This window comes from Lactuca virosa, chromosome 3 (genome assembly GCF_052849685.1).
Source record: "Lactuca virosa cultivar CGN04683 chromosome 3, Lactuca_virosa_CGN04683_v6, whole genome shotgun sequence".
NCBI classification, from domain to species: Eukaryota; Viridiplantae; Streptophyta; class Magnoliopsida; order Asterales; family Asteraceae; genus Lactuca; species Lactuca virosa.
Window position 1 is genome coordinate 339147280 of NC_136428.1, and position 12981 is coordinate 339160260.

General features: G+C 39.7%; 1 non-coding gene across 1 annotated transcript; it reads left to right on the forward strand.

Moving 5' to 3' along the window:
* Window positions 1–6603: 6603 nt before the first annotated feature.
* LOC145167916 (5S ribosomal RNA) lies at window positions 6604–6722 on the forward strand. The gene has a single exon (XR_013741517.1). It is a non-coding gene; the product is annotated as a 5S ribosomal RNA (ribosomal RNA).
* Window positions 6723–12981: the final 6259 nt, after the last annotated feature.

The following is a 12981-nucleotide window of genomic DNA, read 5'->3' on the forward strand; positions in this document are numbered from 1 at the left end:
AAAAGGGGAAAGTTAATTCCAAGGTTTATTGGACTGTTTAAAGTTCTACAGAGGATTGGGAACCAAGCTTACAAGCTCGAATTACCCGAAGAACTGAATGGAATTCATAGCACTTTCCATGTGTGTTATTTGAGGAAGTTCACGGGAGAAGTTCCCGATATAATTCCAATTTCTGAGTTAAGAATTGATGAGAAGAAAAGGTTAATTGAAGAACCAGAGGCAATCGTTGACCGAAAGACTAAGAAGTTACGACGCAAGATGGTCGAATTAGTGTTTGTCCAGTGGAAACATACGAATGGGCCAAATCTCACCTGGGAAACGGAGAGTGACATGATGAATCGCTATCCGCATTTGTTTGTTGATATGTGATTTTGGGGACGGAATCATCCTAAGGGGGATAGAATTGTAACGCCCGTGTTTCTAGGCTAGACATTAATGATGATGTAATAGTCTAGGTTAACCTTTGTAACCCGTCTTGAAATAATAATGTATTATTTGAGTATTATGTGTTTTGTGCTATGTGTGACTTAAATGAATTAAGGATAAAAATAAGCGTCAAAAAGAAATGTTAGATAAACCCGATATCTATGAAGGATGTGGTAGTGGTCGTGACGAGGTTTCCGAATATATAAAGAATGCTGAAATCCGAGTTATAACGAAGAAGTTATGACATGTCGAAGTTTCGTGACAGAACCGGGACGAATCTAAATGACGTAAAATATGAATTTAAGATAGAGAGATATCTAGCCTTAGTGATCTAAACGAAAGTCGTAGAATATGTTAAACTGAGAGCGTACATAAAAAGAGCGTACATAAAAAGAACGTCTAAATCTGACTTCGTATGAGGAAGTTATGGTTTTTCGAAGTTTCGACTTAGCGGTATGCAGCCCAAAGTTCGAATTTGAGATCGAGTGATATTTAGCTGAAATGATCTAAACGAGAATCAAAGATCTCGTCGTTAGTAGTCCAGTGGTAAAAAGACAGACGAAAACGGATGTCAGATAAAGAAGATATGAATTTCTAACAGAGTTTTCCTGTCCCGGCCTACTAAAAATAATATAATAAAAATAAATTCAAAATTAGCCGACGGAGTCTAAACGAGAGCTGTAGAGCATAATCTCACCTACACGTGGATATAAAGAACGTCGAAAACGGAGTTCGTTTGCGAAAGATATGAATTTCTGAAGTTCGGGGCAAGAAACCCGATACTATGTCAGAGTTCACGACGTGAACACTGTGTTCACGACGTGAACTCAGAAATGACGTCACCTGGACTCTGCCAGACCCCACTTGTGATGACGCATACAGTGACGATCAGGCCCACGACATGGGATGTGACAACCGTCAATTTTTGGCCAAGTCAAAGTCAACTAAAGTCAATAAGTCAAACCGGTCAACTCATCTAACCCTTGTACATTAGGGTTTCCATTATGTTTCTTATTGTACAACTCGCAAACCTCATACAAATTATCACTTAGAGTTTTCACGTGTCCGGAAATTCTAAACCCTAATCAGGGCAAGTGATGAAGCTACTCGATAAAACATTATTCCATACCCCTCGAGAGCGTATAACATTTATAACAAGGCTTAACAGAGTGTAAGAACCTTCCGTTGCGAAGCCAAACACTCAAAAAGGTCACAAAAGAAGTCTCTCCAAATCTCTTTCACTCTAACTCTCCCAAATCTCTCTCTATATGAGAAATATCTCCAAGAATGTCAAATCTCTCCCAAATCTCTCCAAGTATGAGAAATCTCTCCCAAATATCTCTCTGAATGAGAAATCTCTCCAAGTATGTGAAATCTCTCCCAAATATCTCTCTGAATGCCAAACCTCTCCAAGTATGTCAAATCTCTCCCAAATCTCTCTAAGTATGCCAAATCTCTCCAAGTATGACAAATCTCTCCCAAATCTCTCTCAACTTTTTTTTATAATCACTCGGGGCATCCCGACCCTCGAATTTGGCGAAAACAGCCCAAAAACGGAAGTCTACGCGAAAAACGGACTTAAGGAGCCGAAACTCCTCTTAGGAACCGAAACCCCTCTCAAGGAACCGAAACCCTCCCAAGGAACCGAAACCTCTTAGGAGTCGAGACCCTCTCAACCGAAATGGACCGAGCGCTCTGTCCATTTCGGTCCCCTGATCATTTCGAACCGAGACTCTGCCCTTCCCACCTTCGGCCCGAGAGGGCTTGACCTTCGGTCCGAGGACCTGACTCTCGGTCCCTTCTGTTGAGCATGTCTGCGAGACCTCTCGGTTCCCATGCATCCGAGCCTCACCTCCGGTCCGAGAGGCGACCCGCGCAGCCGAACCCTCCTCTCTCGGTTTCTTCTCCTGCTCTCGGTTCTAAGCTCCTAAGGAGCCGAACCTTCGCATTCTCGGCCCAAATTTCGGAATTTGGCAGTTTTTGCCCGGTTTTTTACCCAAACTTCGTTTTAAGCCCGATTTTAATTATTTTAACGCGGGATTTGCACCCAAAACTTTATTTTAACATATAAGGCCCCATATTTATTAATTAATCACGTTTTTGGGGATAAATCTTATCCAAGATTTAGTGGGTGAAGTACAAGAGGTGGAGTGTTGACTTTTCTTTAGTTTATGACACAAGCAACCACCCACACCCACTCCATGACCAGCCACACTCCTTCCACCATACCTAGGTCATGTCAATGTACTTTATCATCATTTTCAGCCATTTCCCACGTTCTTAGAGCTGGAACATCCACCCTCTCTCTTCACTTCACTCATTCTCTCTCATTTCCACCAAAAGATCAAACACTTTTCTCTCAACTCTTCTCTCTCAATTTCGAGATTTCCAAGGCATTTTCCAAGGCTTTCCTTCTACTTTTGGTAAGTATCTTCATCATCCTTATGATTATTACACTTCCTTCTACTCTAATCATAGATTGCTTACACAAATATCGTCATATTTGTGTTAGATCTTCGAATCTTCAAGCACCTCCCAAGTGTTCTTGAGTTGAGCACTTCTTTTCTCCATCATCCATCTACTGAAATCACTCAAGGTGAGTTCATACCTCTATCTTTTCATGTTTTTCTTAAGTTTTAAGGGGGGGAATACAAGTTAAAACACAAGAACACAACTAAACTCATTTAACAGCCTTCATCAGAAAAGTTCAACTCCATTCACGGACTGTTTTGGTAAACTTAAGCATTTTAGTTTTCAAAACTGTATTAGGTGCAAATAGTTCAGTTTCATACCTTTAAAATGACTACTTGCACATCACCATACGATTTTTCTATGATTTATGGTGATTTTTACAAAACCGTCTATCATTTCATAAACAAATCCGGACCAGTCAGTGAATATGAACATTTTCACACAGGTTAAAGACTTCTAAAAATCATAATAAAAATTATGAATAAACTAGACACATTTTATGAACTCTCAGAATTTACGGATTTAGTTTTCGACTTCGTATAATTTTTCTAAAACAGTGCAGAAAGCTTAAAAACTAGTTAACAGCTTATAACTTTCATAACACTTTGTATTATGTTGAGCAAAGTGTATAACGATACGTGCTAAATATTGAATGTAATTTCTTGTTAGTTTATTATCATAAGCTGAAATTTAGTCATTCATGATAAGATCTTTCATTCATTTCGAACATATATAATAAGCTATAATAAGCGTAGTTTATGGAATCATAGCACTAGTGTATTTTCATAAAAGGGTTCTTATACACCACAAACAAACATACTACACTATAATAGGTATAGTTAGGTCGCATATACATTACAAACATTTTGATACGCTATAATAGGTATAGTTTATGTTCATTTACATTACAAAAGGTTTTCATACGAAATAGGGTACAAATACAAAGTACCGGGTTTATACAAAAAGGGGTACATTACAAAGTACCGGGTCTTCATATAAATGGGGTACGAATACAAAGTACCGGGTTTATACAAAAACGGGTACATTACAAAGTACCGGGTCTTCATATAAATGGGGTACGAATATACAGTACCGGCTTTATACAAAAAGGGGTACATTACAAAGTACCGGGTCTTCATATAAATGGGGTACGAATACAAAGTACCGGGTTTATACAAAAATGGGTACATTACAAAGTACCGGGTCTTCATATAAATGGGGTACGAATACAAAGTACCGGGTTTATACAAAAACGGGTACATTACAAAGTATCGGGTCTTCATATAAATGGGGTACGAATATACAGTACCGGGTTTATACAAAAAGGGGTACATTACAAAGTACCGGGTCTTCATATAAATGGGGTACGAATACAAAGTACCGGGTTTATACAAAAAGGGGTACATTACAAAGTACCGGTTAATCTTAGTATAGTTATAGTGACTCACATAGGGAGTTAACAAAACTTAAAGTATAAGGGATTTTATAAATCAAAAGGGGTTTTTATGTTGATTTAAAACCACCTTTAATAACAATAAATATAGATTTTACTTGTACACTTTCGATCTCGGTACTTGAGATCACATAACACAAAAGTCACACGCACATCCAGTCTTGGGTTTTAAGACTACATATCGTTTTTATAAGGAAATTATTGGATTTTCTTGGTAACATACAACTCATTACAAAGAACGGCTTTTAAACTCTTACTTTCAAAAGCTTATGAACTCACCAACTTAATTGTTGACACTTTTTCAAAACTACTTGTATTCTCAGGAAATCAGTGAAACAGGAAAACCAACAGCATTTTGTGGATGGGACGATAAATCGTCAAATAGTTCATTTTGTCATCATAATGTAATTGATTTGAATCATGTAAACATATACTTTGGTGTAACCCTTTCAATTATTTATGATGGTTGTTTTTACTTTGAGCACTATTATACTCGTTGTTGTGATACTATACATGAAGTCCTCCACCCCCGGACGTTTCCGCCATCCTTGGTTTGGGGGTGTGACAGATTGGTATCAGAGCACGGTTTATAGTGAATTAAGTATATCAAACCACATAAGATATACAAACTATAAACACAATTGGGACTAAAAGTCTCTGATTCGAACATTTTTCGAAAGATTATACTTTTAGAAAATAAATAGTTATACTAGAATAAAGTATACGTGCCTGCATTCATACTAAAATCAGTGTCACAATGACAAGAACAAAAGTATTATGATTGTTGAATATCGCAAGTAAGCTTGGAGATGTATGGTCAGTCCTGGGAATGGCATAGCCTGATCAACTATGCTGGTCCGAGGAGTGATTAGCATATGCCCAAGAATGGTTGTGATGTGGCAACAAGTCTAAAAACTTACCAACACTACCACAATGAAATACCATAGGGGTATTTGGTGTTACTATAATTACTTATCTGAGAACTAAATAGATTTTTATCAATAGGTCAATAATTGCTTAGTGGATACATTAAAATTATATGTATCCAGGACGTCATAGACTTAGAATATGTGGATCTTTGCTTTACTTCATGTTCCTCGTTGGGTTGTGGACTTAGAGTTAGGGTCGCTTATTCGAAGGTCTATCCTGTTCCGAATACATATAACTAGTATGCACTAAACAAGTATTGAAGTATCTGATAAAGATCATCTTATAATTATCTAATTAGTACGTCTACTTAGTTATTTCTTATATTCCCTTTTCTCGCGTAGAAATCATGGCTGGATTCCATCCCCACGACGACCCATACTACCCCAACCACGGCAATGCTGGATGGCTCTTAGAGGAGCCAGAGAATGATCACCCAATCCGTGTGGATGGTCACCAAGCTGAAGGCTTTGCTAATGATTCTGACTCCGAACCTGAAGTGGAGAACCTACCCCCGATGGCTCTTGTTCCGAATCCTAACCCTCGTCCGGCTTTTCAAGGCCCGACGCCTCCTTGGGTAGAGTGCTTGGAAACCTGGAGCGAAGAGCAATACCAACCTGTGCCGTTTAATGGAGACCGAAGCTTCTACAACATAAGCGAAGGAAGCTCAGCAGACATAATTCTTCCAATTCTGGTCCGTAGAGTTGCCCGAAACGAGATTCATGGTAGAACAGCTCTCCATCGTATCGCAGAGGTTGATGCAAATGCAAGAATGCATACAATCCGCACCAATTACCTTGAGCACACTCGTGAAAGATCTGAGAGAGACCATGAAACCCTGCTGCAAGCACTGGCTGAAACACGAGCCGAAGTCATAGAACTCCGAGTACGCCAGAGGGTGTACGAAAGGCACATGCTTGATATGGAGCGGCAACTGGCTAAACTGAGGGTTCACCAGAGGGATGACCGCCGCCAATATTAGATGCCTTACTTTCCTTCCCTGTTAAAAAGGAATTGTTTTTCCTATCTATGTCCTATGTGGCATTTTCTATGAATCTATCTTGTACTGTAGGTACTTTTAGTTAGGCCTTTAGGCGGCCAAAACTTTCCTACTCCGCATGTGATGTAAGACCCTCTACAAGGTCAATTTTCCCAAGCCTGTTACATCTTAAACATCAATGATATTGACAGTCGGCTAAATTCTGTGTCACTCTTTGTTCAAATACTTCCATCATACTATCATAGGAGTTTATTTGAAACCCACTCTAGTCAAGTTGTTGGACTAGGGTAATTTAGCTCAGGGATCATTCCCAATTCTCTGTCAGGGATGCGATCATACCAGCACTAATGCACCGGATCCCATCAGAACTCCGCAGTTAAGCGTGCTTGGGCGAGAGTAGTACTAGGATGGGTGACCCCCTGGGAAGTCCTCGTGTTGAACCCCCCTGTTTGAACGTTAAACGTCTTGAGACCATTATGTGAACTACTTCTATTCTTTACTAGGACTACATCATAGGGATGTAGGTCAAACTCTCGAGAACTTATTTCTACTCTTTGCATGTACGATCTAAATACATCTAGGTTCAACCATAATCGCTCACGAATTCATTTTCTTCCCATGTTACAGAATCATGTCGCCATCCGGAAATAGTCAGCCGAACAACGAAACCCCTACCCTTCATATCGATGCAGCTACCTTTCAAGCTGTAGTCTCGGCTGTCGTGATAGCTGTTCTGACTCACCTTAACGCTAACAATGCAAATGTTAGCGGAATGGGTATCAATGATTCCAATCCAAGTGACAACCAAGTACATCCACGAGTAACGAACTGCCACAACACTCCAAATCTCAAGCCCAAGAATAACAGACAAAGGTTCAGGAAAAGGGGTAAAGGCAAAGCACCCCAAGGGGCGAACAAAAGACAACAACCTGTGGCAGCCTTCAAGGCCACGACATCTGTACATCCTACTGTCATCCCTACTGGCATCCCAGTTATCCCTAACCCAGCCAGACCGTATGCTGGCAACCTCCCAGAGTGCAACAAATGCAACTATCACCATCATGGACCTTGTCGAGTAATGCGGTGCTTAAACTGCAACAAAAAGGGACACACCATCAATTACTGCAGGGCTCGGATCCAACACATTACTTCAACCACCAACGTCGAAATTTCTCGGATATGCCATCTATGTGGTGTAGTGGGACATTTCAAAAGGGACTGCCCAACAGAGAAGGGTGACGGGGGATCAGGAGGAGTTTGACCCCAGAACAACAAAGGACCCTACTATAGTATAGGAACGCTTCCCATCAGCTGTATTTTTGTATGCTTTCCAAACTGTCTAAAAACTAGTGCAACTTGAGTCTTATCTTTTGCGAGATCCCGTCAGTTAAGGGATCCTCGTGCTGCGTATACTTGTCTTTTGTAGTATACCTAGTTCGCAGCAATAGTCTTGTAGTAAATCTATAATACTGTAACTCTGTTGACAGTTGCACTGTTGTGTTTTGTCTGTAACACCTTTATGATCAAATTTAGTGCCTTTATTTCCAAGTGACTCTGATTTTTATCATACAACTGGAGACCATCCGATCCTCACAATACCAGTTTCGTGCGTAAATCTCTTCCTCTGAAATCATCTTTCTAGCGAAGCCGTCATTCCAGAACTCCGAAGTACTCATGTGTAGAGTACCTCAGGTTTCTTATCCTTTCCGAAGAAACCTCAACAAACCTCCCCGAAGTACCACTCGGTCAATACGTCAAGTACAATCCAAAGACCCGTACGGTTGATCTATCGCTGAAGAATGTATACACAAGGGTGGTATATAATCAAGGTTCTACAGGTTTAGAATTAATGATTCCCCTTTTACTTCTTTTCCTCGTTGGGATGTGAGCTTAAAGAAGAATCATTTATTTGACTACCTTTTCAATATTAATTATATACGACTCGTATACACGAGACTGGGATTGATGAACCATGTATGATTTCTAATATGAACTTCAGGACGGAGACTGCCCGAGACTACGAGTAATCGCATCGTAATACGAACAAACTTAGAACCCGGTACGACTCCAGTAACCAGATCGCCCTACAGTCTAACCCCCTACCGAACTGCAAGAACTATCAGGTCAAACCTAACGAACTACTCAACAATGGAATTGAAGAGTCAAATTCCTAAGACACACTATTAGTGATGTGGGAATTCTTAAGGACCCTTTCAATTAATCAAAACCGTTGAGAATTTGTCAGCACCGAAGGCGTCGACGGGAATTCGCCAAAATTCTAGGTCTCGCTGACCTACCGTCTTAGTTCCTTTAGAACTTCTCGCGAATTACGGAACCCCTTACGACTTTGACCCTGAAGGGAGCAACCCTTGACTGGGAAGAGAAGCAAGAGGGAGAAACCTTTAGAACTCCAGAGTGAGAGACCAAATTCCTCTGGAAGTCTCGCTCTGGGAAGGCTTAGTACGCTTCGGCAAGCGTGGAAAGCTAAAACCCAAGATAATTAGGCCCTTCGAGATTCTTGCCAGAATCAACCCGGTAACTCACAACTTCAATCTTCCCCGCGAGCTTAGTAAAGTACATTCTACCCGCCACGTCTCGAACTTGCAGAAGTATCTATCCGACGAGACTCTTGTAATCCCCCTCGACGAGATCGAGTTCTACAAGAGCCTCACATTCGTGGAAGAACCGTAGTGACCATGGACCGAGAGGTCAAACGGACGGAGCAACGCCGCTAACCATTAGTGAAGGTTCGTTGGAATACCAACCAAGGACCTGGATTCACTTGATAGCGCGAGAATCAATCGATTAGGAAGTATCCCCACTTCTTGGCTCAATTATTCATGCCTACTCCTTGCCTAGATTCTAATTTCGGGACGAAATTCTTTCTAACGGAGGGATGATGTGACAACCGTCAATTTTTGGCCAAGTCAAAGTCAACTAAAGTCAATAAGTCAAACCGGTCAACTCATCTAACCCTTGTACATTAGGGTTTCCATTATGTTTCTTATTGTACAACTCGCAAACCTCATACAAATTATCACTTAGAGTTTTCACGTGTTCGGAAATTCTAAACCCTAATCAGGGCAAGTGATGAAGCTACTCGATAAAACATTATTCCATACCCCTCGAGAGCGTATAACATTCATAACAAGGCTTAACAGAGTGTAAGAACCTTGCGTTGCGAAGCCAAACACTCAAAAAGTTCACAAAAGAAGTCTCTCCAAATCTCTTTCACTCTAACTCTCCCAAATCTCTCTCTATATGAGAAATCTCTCCAAGAATGTCAAATCTCTCCCAAATCTCTCCAAGTATGAGAAATCTCTCCCAAATATCTCTCTGAATGAGAAATCTCTCCAAGTATGTGAAATCTCTCCCAAATATCTCTCTGAATGGCAAACCTCTCCAAGTATGTCAAATCTCTCCCACATCTCTCTAAGTATGCCAAATCTCTCCAAGTATGACAAATCTCTCCCAAATCTCTCACAAAATCTCTCTCAACTTTTTTTTATAATCACTCGGGGCATCCCGACCCTCGAATTTGGCGAAAACAGCCCAAAAACGGAAGTCTACGCGAAAAACGGACTTAAGGAGCCGAAACTCCTCTTGGGAACCGAAACCCCTCTCAAGGAACCGAAACCCTCCCAAGGAACCGAAACCGCTTAGGAGCCGAGACCCTCTCAACCGAAATGGACCGAGCGCTCTGTCCATTTCGGTCCCCTGATCATTTCGAACCGAGACTCTGCCCTTCCCACCTTCGGCCCGAGAGGGCTTGACCTTCGGTCCGAGGACCTGACTCTCGGTCCCTTCTGTTGAGCATGTCTGCGAGACCTCTCGGTTCCCATGCATCCGAGCCTCACCTCCGGTCCGAGAGGCGACCCGCGCAGCCGAACCCTCCTCTCTCGGTTTCTTCTCCTGCTCTCGGTTCTAAGCTCCTAAGGAGCCGAACCTTCGCATTCTCGGCCCAAATTTCGGAATTTGGCAGTTTTTGCCCGGTTTTTTACCCAAACTTCGTTTTAAGCCCGATTTTAATTATTTTAACGCGGGATTTGCACCCAAAACTTTATTTTAACATATAAGGCCCCATATTTATTAATTAATCACGTTTTTGGGGATAAATCTTATCCAAGATTTAGTGGGTGAAGTACAAGAGGTGGAGTGTTGACTTTTCTTTAGTTTATGACACAAGCAACCACCCACACCCACTCCATGACCAGCCACACTCCTTCCACCATACCTAGGTCATGTCAATGTACTTTATCATCATTTTCAGCCATTTCCCACGTTCTTAGAGCTGGAACATCCACCCTCTCTCTTCACTTCACTCATTCTCTCTCATTTCCACCAAAAGATCAAACACTTTTCTCTCAACTCTTCTCTCTCAATTTCGAGATTTCCAAGGCATTTTCCAAGGCTTTCCTTCTACTTTTGGTAAGTATCTTCATCATCCTTATGATTATTACACTTCCTTCTACTCTAATCATAGATTGCTTACACAAATATCGTCATATTTGTGTTAGATCTTCGAATCTTCAAGCACCTCCCAAGTGTTCTTGAGTTGAGCACTTCTTTTCTCCATCATCCATCTACTGAAATCACTCAAGGTGAGTTCATACCTCTATCTTTTCATGTTTTTCTTAAGTTTTAAGGGGGGGAATACAAGTTAAAACACAAGAACACAACTAAACTCATTTAACAACCTTCATCAGAAAAGTTCAACTCCATTCACGGACTGTTTTGGTAAACTTAAGCATTTTAGTTTTCAAAACTGTATTAGGTGCAAATAGTTCAGTTTCATACCTTTAAAATGACTACTTGCACATCACCATACGATTTTTCTATGATTTATGGTGATTTTTACAAAACCGTCTATCATTTCATAAACAAATCCGGACCAGTCTGTGAATATGAACATTTTCACACAGGTTAAAGACTTCTAAAAATCATAATAAAAATTATGAATAAACTAGACACATTTTATGAACTCTCAGAATTTACGGATTTAGTTTTCGACTTCGTATAATTTTTCTAAAACAGTGCAGAAAGCTTAAAAACTAGTTAACAGCTTATAACTTTCATAACACTTTGTATTATGTTGAGCAAAGTGTATAACGATACGTGCTAAATATTGAATGTAATTTCTTGTTAGTTTATTATCCTGAAATTTAGTCATTCATGATAAGATCTTTCATTCATTTCGAACATATATAATAAGCTATAATAAGCGTAGTTTATGGATTCATAGCACTAGTGTATTTTCATAAAAGGGTTCTTATACACCACAAACAAACATACTACACTATAATAGGTATAGTTAGGTCGCATATACATTACAAACATTTTGATAAGCTATAATAGGTATAGTTTATGTTCATTTACATTACAAAAGGTTTTCATACGAAATGGGGTACAAATACAAAGTACCGGGTTAATACAAAAAGGGGTACATTACAAAGTACCGGGTCTTCATATAAATGGGGTACGAATACAAAGTACCGGGTTTATACAAAAACGGGTACATTACAAAGTACCGGGTCTTCATATAAATGGGGTACGAATATACAGTACCGGGTTTATACAAAAAGGGGTACATTACAAAGTATCGGGTCTTCATATAAATGGGGTACGAATACAAAGTACCGGGTTTATACAAAAACGGGTACATTACAAAGTACCGAGTCTTCATATAAATGGGGTAGGAATATACAGTACCGGGTTTATACAAAAAGGGGTACATTACAAAGTACCGGGTCTTCATATAAATGGGGTACGAATACAAAGTACCGGGTTTATACAAAAACAGGTACATTACAAAGTATCGGGTCTTCATATAAATGGGGTACGAATATACAGTACCGGGTTTTATACAAAAAAAGGGTACATTACAAAGTACCGGGTCTTCATATAAATGGGGTACGAATACAAAGTACCGGGTTTATACAAAAAGGGGTACATTACAAAGTACCGGTTAATCTTAGTATAGTTATAGTGACTCACATAGGGAGTTAACAAAACTTAAAGTATAAGGGATTTTATAAATCAAAAGGGGTTTTTATGTTGATTTAAAACCACCTTTAATAACAATAAATATAGATTTTACTTGTACACTTTCGGTCTCGGTACTTGAGATCACATAACACAAAACTCACACGCACATCCAGTCTTGGGTTTTAAGACTACATATCGTTTTTATAAGGAAATTATTGGATTTTGTTGGTAACATACAACTCATTACAAAGAACGGCTTTTAAACTCTTACTTTCAAAAGCTTATGAACTCACCAACTTAATTGTTGACACTTTTTCAAAACTACTTGTATTCTCAGGAAATCAGTGAAACAGGAAAACCAACAGCATTTTGAGGATGGGACGATAAATCGTCAAATAGTTCATTTTGTCATCATAATGTAATTGATTTGAATCATGTAAACATATACTTTGGTGTAACCCTTTCAATTATTTATGATGGTTGTTTTTACTTTGAGCATTATTATACTCGTTGTTGTGATACTATACATGAAGTCCTCCACCCCCGGACGTTTCCGCCATCCTTGGTTTGGGGGTGTGACAGATTGGTATCAGAGCACGGTTTATAGTGAATTAAGTATATCAAACCACATAAGATATACAAACTATAAACACAATTGGGACTAAAAGTCTCAGATTCGAACATTTTTCGAAAGATTATACTTTTAGAAAATAAATAG